Source organism: Papaver somniferum, chromosome 7 (genome assembly GCF_003573695.1).
Source record: "Papaver somniferum cultivar HN1 chromosome 7, ASM357369v1, whole genome shotgun sequence".
Lineage (NCBI taxonomy): Eukaryota > Viridiplantae > Streptophyta > Magnoliopsida > Ranunculales > Papaveraceae > Papaver > Papaver somniferum.
The window spans coordinates 41,206,364-41,214,406 of NC_039364.1; positions in this window are offsets into that span (position 1 = coordinate 41,206,364).

Consider the following 8,043-nt stretch of genomic DNA (forward strand, 5'->3'; position numbering starts at 1 on the left):
AAGACTCGCTATTGTTTTTAGCTTGAGTAAAAATCAAATCAAGAGAGAGATATTAACTCCTTGAGATACTTTTATCTAGATTGAGTCTGACTGTCTAGTTGATTCTCTATCAAAGTATTTTGGAGTTAGTCCATACAGATTGCTAAGCGAAATATTGGGTGGTGTTGCTAGACCCCTGCTTTTTCAATTGGTATCAGAGCAGGCAAACACGTTAAAGACCTTATAAGTCTGTGTTTGTAGCGATCTGATTATGGACGAGTCTATCTCTAATAACGTACCAGTTCAGAAATTACCAGATGATTCTAAAAGCTTGGATTTACCTGAGAGAACTGTCACATCTAAGTCAATATCTAGACATTCTCTTGATGTAAAAACTGTTGATTGGGAAACTCTCCTAGAAAAACAGTTGGATGAACTTTCTGATGAAGGTGATTCAGATATTGATAGAGATGTTGATGAGGAAGTCTCAGAGTATGTTAATTTTTTGGATTCATGGAAAATGAAGAAGATTACAACTTCTCATGTCTTACCTCTTCTGATTCCTCTCTGTCAAAAAAACAATAAATTGAGAAGATGTTACGCAGGTGTTTATTTTTCGAATCGTTCTTGTGAATCGATCCTCAAGGATTCTGAGGAAAACCTACGTATGAAGTCACTTGAATATGATAATCTTTATCCAAATTAATTTTTGTTGGAAGATAAATGTACAGAATCTGAAGCAAGGTTTAACTCCCAGCAAACAAGTTTTGACGACAAAGAAAGCGCTCGAGAAAAACGCCTTGAGGCTGATTTAGCTGTTGCTCTTGATAAAATCAAGATGTTGGAAGATGAATTGAAAAAGTTCAATACTAGTTCAATCAAATTAACCACTATGCTAGGAGCAAGTAAAAATCATCGTGATACACGAGGATTGGGCTATAAGGGAATAGATGCTCCAAGTACTAGCAAAGAGGTAAAATTTGTCAAGGATAGTGATTCTTCTCAACAAAAGGTTTCCACTGATGGAAAAAGTGAAATACCTTCACCGGAAGTTAAGATTCAAAAGATAAAAGTTTATCAACCTCCAAAGTTAGCACACACTGATCGAGGTAAGAACATTCCCTATATTTGCTACTATTGCGGAAATAAAGGCCACCTGGAAAGGAGATGTCGTTTCCGTATAAGGAATGAGAAACTTCATGATGTTCTTGTTTGGGCATCACAAGAAGTTGTGAATCCAAGATCATACGTTAAGACTGATCCTCTTAATGTTACAGGTTGTAATTGTCCAACCTTTAGGCAAAGGAATCAGTGCTATGATAAACCTAGATTTTCCTATAAACGTCGCACGAATCCTTTTCACAATCGTAATGGTTATCAAAAGGATAACTTCGTAAAGACAAAGACAAGATCTGATGCTCCCAATTGGAGAAAGACTAACTTGCAAAAGAATAGTCAACCCGATTCTCTTCCGAGAATTCTAGAAGAGAGTGATGGGAAGAAGGTTCCGACAGTTCCTAAACGCACTCAGAAGTGGATACCGAAGAAATACAATGATGTTTTGAGTGTGAAAAGGAATGATCTTCCAGAAAACTCCATGACTATGGAAAATGAAGTATCCATGATGTTGGAACTTAACAAGTTTTTTGGAAAAATGGAATTGGATGTGAAAGGTTCTAAAAGTGATCTCTTTCATGATAATCCAAAGGTCACTTGTGGTGAGAAAGACTTTGTTCACCCCAACGCAACTTGATTATGTTGGAAGTGCATCATCATCAAGGAATGCCCTGCTTTGTATACGGTGAGGGAAGCACAGAAATTGGGGCACACAGATTATGTTCGGTAAGACGGTAGAATTCAATTGGATTCATCTGAAAAGGTATATCTATAAACTTGAACAAGATTTGTAACTTTATTTGCTTAGAGAACTTATAATGATTCACATACCTTTTTTATCGTTCTTTTCTACCTAACTGGATCCGTGTTTAAGGTTCTTAAATGTTTAGGTTTGAAAATAACAGTTCGGGATGTTTGGACTACATGGTACACCTACCAGGTATGCGTAGCATATTTTAAAATCAAAATCCAGGGATTTAAGTTCGCGTACTTGAAAATTCGTTTGCAAACCCGTATGCATACTTGACGTCGATATTCGGTAAACCTTTTTTGGACGTATCTTCTTCGTTCGAACTCGGAATGACCTCATTCGTTTTGCATTCTCTTTCTCTTTGAATTCTCTTCAAAATAGAGATGAGAAACTTTAAATTTGGATGAGTTAAGATTGGTATTTGTCCTGTCTCTTGTTTTTGAGTGTTTTGCTCCGTTTTGTTGCACTTGTTCCACTTCTTGGACTTGGGAACTTGGATTCTTGGAGTACTACTCTTCTAAGATAATTTGTAGCTTTTACAAGAATGTTGTTGGTGAATCAAAAAGAAGGAAGTTCAATAATGTAAAGTAGTACGCAGTGCTATGGAATTCTTGAATGTTCACAATCATCCTTTGTGAACTGTAGTGCATAGTCGTTATTGACTTTGTATGTTCTTCTTTGATTAAGAAAATCTTTTTATACGCCTTTGGTAGATATTATTAGTATAAATCCATGCGGAAAAGATTGATTCTACCCTATAAGGACAAATCATCTTGTATGTGCATTACGAGTTTGTCTTGTTGCTAACTTCTTATGAGAATTTATTCTTATTTTTGAGAAGGATTACTAGAGTTTGGAATAGCCATTATTGTGATTACACATTTCTATGTCCAATGGTTTCATCTTCTTGTTTTTAGATTTATTGGGTTAAATTCTAAAAATATTTGGAGGATGATGTTATTGCAGTATTAATCTGTTTGATTTTGAGATATTTCAATATTTTTATGGGATATGTATTGTTTGCGTCCGTGAACTTGAAGGTCTCATATGTTTTCAAAAGTAAATTCGTTCATGAATTGGTTTTCGTATTGATGAAAGGACGAATGGACTTTTGACAAATACAAAAATTATGCCTATGCAGTCATTTATTTGACGGAAAATAGGGTAAAATCTTTTGTGTGACAAGGATAAAGTCTATTATGTCATTACGCATATAGTGATGGAAAGATAGAATATATCCTTGTATGTATTCCACGGTATTGATCTTCATTGATTCTTTTTGAATTACCGTGAAGGCTCCATTGTGTATCTTAAGTTGAGCATGATACAACTAAGTCGATTATTCTTATTGGCTTTGTTGGTTGTTACATAAGATGCTATATGTTGAGCATTATGAACTAAATTAATCATCTTGGTTGGTTATTTAGTTATTTCCTCCGAAAGTCTTCTTTTGTCGAGCAAAACTTTTGACAATCAAATTGATTACCTTCCTGATTAGTTTGGTTGTTTGTATTCCAATTAGATTAATTATGGGTTCTGTTGTAATTAGTCTAGTTGAGTTTTCATACATTCCACAAGTTCTTGTGTTGAGTATATGAACGACTATACTAACTATGTTCTATTGGTTGATGTAGTCGTATATTCCGTAAGGTTTTCCTTATGTTGAGTATGTGAACGATTAAGTTAGTCATCTCCGTATGACTACCTTAATCATATCTCCGTAAGTTTACTTATGTTGAGCACAATCAATTAAATTGATCACTTTTGTGGTTTGATTTAGTTGCGTATTCCAATTAAATTAATCATGGGTTTACTTGTGATTAATTTGATTGAGTTTTGTATATAGAAAATCATTTTCCTATGGTTTTTGGTGTCCAATTAAAAATCCTTCTTTTCTTTCGAAATTAAGGTCGCTCTTGTTGTTCTCTCGGGAATGACATCAAATGGGGGAGAGTTCTTTTGAACTTGTGCTTAATGGTAATATCTTGCGGGGTGTGCAGCTCTGGAATTTTATAGGGGTTATCTTGTATCTTAAAACTCCTTGATGAATGCATTTAGCTTCTGCTTTATAATTGCATCTAAATTAAGTGGGTATGTATTTCTTCTTTTAGTCTATGAAACGTCTCTTCTCGGAAATTTCATTAGGAACCCGTTCTTGTACCTTTGCCAATTTTATTGACAAAAAGGGGGAGAATTAATGTGTATTTCTACTACATATACATATGGTTTTCGGATCATTGTGTAAGGGGGAGTGGTTTCCATGTGAGATGGATTATTGACTAAGGGGGAGTGATACATATCACCGTAGTATTATTGTTAAAGTCGTGATGCAATTGGACTTTGATGTTACATAATAATACTATGTCACTGTATAATGATGATCGAAAATCTCGATTTCTCTCATTGTTATAGCTACGGATCTTCAACAATGGTGATGCTAAACTTACAACCTTTGGGATCATTGGAGTACTTGGAAGGACGAAGATTTCAGGGAACGTTGAAGATTAGACTATGGAATAGGAGCCACTAAAGTTTATCTTTTTGTATTCCATATGTATTAATAGTTTTATCACTAAAATTGACAAAGGGGGAGATTGTTAGAGCATATCTCGGTCGACCTCGCATGCGTTGCTATCTCAAGCATGTTTGTCAATGTTAGTGATTAAAACTATGAGTCTTGATTTCTAGTCTACATAGCTAAGTCTCGGACTAGGATAGAAAAGTGTAGTTGAGCTCAAGGACATCATGGTGATTCATCATACAACGAAGAAGATCTACTCAAGGAACCTTGGAACTTCATAAACAAAAAGGTATGTGGAGACTTGAACTTATCTATCACTCAAAAGTCTATCTCTTCTATCTCTTACTTCTTATGAGACAAAAGTCGTATGCTATATAGACTGGATCATACACATTTGATATTTCGAACCGAGTATATCTCGCCTATCTATATCTCGAAATCATGTGTTGGTAAAGCTTTTCTCTTTGATCGGGTTTATCTTCACCTAATGACGAAAGTCATAATGTTTCAATCACTTTGAAAATCGCTTTGACGAGAAATAATAACGTCCTCTAAGAATGTTTCAATGGTTGGAATGAGAGTTTAGGTCTATATAACCAATGATGGATATAAGCATTGTGTGGAAACACATATGTGCATAAGTCCTATTCCTTAATCCGAAGTTTGCGAACTTTGTTGATTGAGAGAAACCGGAGGAATTGGCTTTGCCAAGTCCGCGAACTCAGTTTGCGAACTCAGTCCGCGAACTGATGGAAGTTTTCTTGCCGAAAATTTCTGCTGGGATTTTCCAAAAACTCGTTTGCGTGTTTAGTCCACGAACTCAGTCCGCGAACCTAGTCCGCGAACTGGCGAAAGTCTCCTTGCCGAGATTTTCTGCTAAGTTTGGAAAACTTTGTCGGTTGTCTTAAGTCCACGAACTTGTTTGCGTACTTGAGTGGGTTATGATCTAAAGATATGCTCTGAACATGAAACTTACTAAGGAATGCAGTATGCAAACCGTGGCTATAAAGTTCATGAGCCGATTCAATCGAATCATCTATGTTTCAATTGTGTCTTGTGTAGTTACATAAGATCTCATAGAAATTGAACAACTCTCTAACTAGTTCATTTGAGTCAATTGAACTAGTTATGGTGAAGAAGAACAAGGTTAATATGAAATGCTCATATGGTTGACCTTTTGGGTTACTATGTTGAACCAACATACACGTACACATTTGGGCACGGTTTTCACAAACCCAGTAAACGTATATCTCAAGTGTGTTTGACAAGCTAAGTTTTCGATCTAACGGTTGAGAAATATTAGCTTGAATCTAAATCAGGTTTTCATCTAACGGTGAATATTGATTGCTTTGTAACTAAGGCAAAACCCTGATTTGAAGACTATATATATGAGACATCTAGCATTGGGAAAAACTAATCCCCACACGTATGTGTGATACTAGTGTGATTTCTAGAGTCGATTCTCCTCTAACCTTTGGTTTTCTTCTCTAAAACCAGGTTAACGACTTAAAGACTTCATTGGGATTGTGAAGCCAGGCCGATACTACTTTTATTGTAGTTGTGTGATCTGATCTTGCATCTGCTATCGTACGAGTACAATCTTATTGATTGGCTTGAGATCGTGAGAGTTCTCCAATATGCAAGATAAAGAAGTCACAAACATCTTCGTCTCACTGTTTGTGATTCCTCGACGTCCTCTTGTGTATTCAAGTAAGACTGTTGAGAGGTGATTGATTAATCTAGGCTGTTCTTCGGGAATACAAGACCGGATTATCAATTGGTTCATGTTAACCTTGATTACATATCTTAAGACGGAAAAAATCTAGGGTTTTTCTGTGGGAGACAGATTTATCCTTTGATAGACTTTTCTGTGGATTTGTTTATTTTCAAGTCTGCGATTTTGGGTTGCAGCAACTCTTGGTTGTGGGTGAGACCAGCTAAGGGAATCAAGTGCGCATTATCCTGCTAGGATCAGAGGGGTAGGAATACAACTGTACTTTGAATTAGTGGGAGACTGATTGGGGTTCAACTATAGTCCAGTCCGAAGTTAGCTTGGAGTAGGCTAGTGTCTGTAGTGGCTTAATATAGTGTGTATTCAATTGATCTGGGTCGTTAATTGTAAAACAAGGTCACAATGAGGTTAAGATAAAAAAAACTTAAGAGTATACAAAGAAAAATACCGTAAAGAACGATACCGAAAAATCCACCAAGAGAAGGAGAAAAATAACCGCAATAATCTAAAAAGAATATGGATGAGAACCGATTCAACCAGAGGAATAGTTGAAAAGGACAGGGTACCAAGTACGCCACCAAATATTTTTGTTCATAAACCTTTATGGACAAACTTGTTACATTTAGTATTATAGATCAACTGTAAAGATCATGTACCTGATCTGTAAACAAGTTTAGTATGTACCGGAACTGTATATGAACGGAATTCCAACAAGAACGAGTGTTATAATCTATAAGATGCGAGTTCTCAAGAATACATCTTGGAGGTTCCGTACAGTTTGAGCTTAAATCTATCTACGTTACTTAACGTACTACTTGTAATACTTCTATTAAAAAAATATATAATGTTGAAAAAAAATTAACACAAGATACCAGAAATTTTGTTAATGACGAAAATAATGTACAAAAAAACCTCGTGACCTAATTCAGTCTTGAACACCGAACTGTATTAATCCTTTACAAATACTAGCCTACTGTCAGACTTCAGACTGATATGTAGTTGAGATCGAATCAACCTTATGAGCATTTCAGCTTCAGACGTGCTCCTTACGTCTTTTTAATCTCGCAAGACCTGGCGCACTTGATTCCCTAGCTGACGTCCTTCACGGCGTGAGAGTTTGCTTCAAACTAAGTAAAAACTTTGAACTAATCTACCTCTAACAGATAGCCTATTGGTTTCCTTCATAAAGATAATCAATCAAGGTAACGGAATTCTGTTTTCTCATGAGTTATCTTCAAAGAAAACAAGATATCAAGCAAACCTCAATAATTAGGATAACTTACTCTCGTTAAAAGGTTATAGAAATGCCTAATAGATTCAACCTTAAAAGAAAATTTTAAACAAATCAAAGAAAACTTTAGATATCTATCTTGTGGAATCACAAATTCTGAGACGAATAGCACTTTGGGATTTCTATGTATCTTGTTCCTAATCAATAGTTGAAGAAGTACAACAATCAATAACAGCAAAATCAGGATAGCAAAGAAATATCAGGTAAAAGATAGTATGATCTTGCTTCACGATCTTTTAGTGAAGACTTTAAAAGTCGTAACCTAATATGGTTTCTCTAGAGGAAACATAGGTCTTTAGAGGACGACTCTAGATGCAATTAGGACACGAAAGTGCCATGATTGAGATTCTAGTATAATAAGAGTCCTCAATTTATATTGATGAACACTGCTAGGTAGATTACGAAAAAAGCTGACTCCGTGAAATTGTTTTCATGTTTACAAATAACTTTATCAAGCTTAACCTCTTATAGATTGATCATATAAGCACGTGATAGGTTTGTGTTGAATTATAAAGAAGAATGTGCAATCACACATTAGTCAAAATAAGCTTTATGCACCAAGTGGTTAATTATCCCAAGAACAATGGTTAAGTTGTTCGTGAACCTTCAAGCATAAATTGGCAAAACAGTTTGTGAACATATTTGTCATCTTG